This window comes from Mirounga angustirostris, unplaced genomic scaffold, assembly GCF_029215605.1.
Source record: "Mirounga angustirostris isolate CCGP_5_RB_7025 unplaced genomic scaffold, mMirAng1.0.hap1 SCAF_5, whole genome shotgun sequence".
Classification (NCBI taxonomy): Eukaryota; Metazoa; Chordata; class Mammalia; order Carnivora; family Phocidae; genus Mirounga; species Mirounga angustirostris.
The window spans coordinates 78,238,367-78,239,428 of NW_026991713.1; the positions used below are offsets into that span (position 1 = coordinate 78,238,367).

At 44.1% G+C, this 1,062-nt stretch overlaps 1 pseudogene; it reads left to right on the plus strand.

Moving 5' to 3' along the window:
* Positions 1-742: 742 nt before the first annotated feature.
* LOC123845032 (U4 spliceosomal RNA) lies at positions 743-819 on the plus strand (annotated as a pseudogene).
* The last annotated feature ends 243 nt before the right edge of the window (positions 820-1,062 follow it).

Here is a 1,062-nt window from a genome sequence, read left to right on the forward strand (position 1 = left end):
CATCTTCTTTGGCTTCCCCATAAGTGGACTGTTTCCCGTATATCTCATACCTACCTCTATGGTTTTCCCAGCTAACATGTATTAGGTACTCCCCACAAGCCAGGATTATGCTAAGAACTTGGCTGGCATCATATCACACAAATTTCATGAGAGCCTAAATGAAATAGGCTTTGTTAGTGTCCCCGTTTTATGGGTGAGTAACCTGAGGCTTAAAAAGATCAAGCAACTCACCCAAGGTTACACAGTGAGAATGCAGGTCCAGATAAGGCCAAACCCTTGCTCTAAGCATTCTGCTATAAAGCCTATTGAGCACTTACCACACTGCTCTGTAATTGCAAGTTCACATAGCTGTCACTACCAAGATTCTTGAGCAAGGATTACGTCATGTTCTTTAGTAAATTAAGTAAACATGACTAAATAAGTGGAATAGAGCAGCTCTCTTCACAAGCAGTGCCTCCTTGACTCAGGAGCACAGAGGCTAGATCAGCACACTGGGATCTGAGATTTAATTCTAATGTTTAGCAGAGGCACCATCCAGGCATTCTTTCTTTGGCCAAACCACACCAGGTATATTTCAAATTCTGCATTTTTGCCCACTCCATCTCTCCTGCTTGGATACCTTGACCACCGTCCCCTGTTTCTCAGGGTCCAGCAGAGATGCCAACTTTTCCATCCACCAAGCCTACCCTGACCAGCCTGACCCTTGGTCAGAGTCTCACTCAGTACAAGACAGTCCATGACAAGCTTTGCACGGTGGCAGTATCGTAGCCAATGAGGTTTATCCGAGGCGTGATTATTGCTAATTGAAAGACAGTCCATGACAATGTCTCCAACAATCCAGAACTTTGTCAACATCGCACCTTCCAGAACATTCCATAGATGACTTCCTTACTCCACTGAACGTGCCCGATCTCGTCTGATCTCCTTACTCCACTCCTAACTCAAAGCTCTTCTCTGCATCCCTCTGATTTCTGTACTTAATTTACACTGTACATATTTTTACTTCTGGCACGTTACATCATAAAAGATTCTCCAGTTGTTCTGTTTCCCCAGTTAAACAAC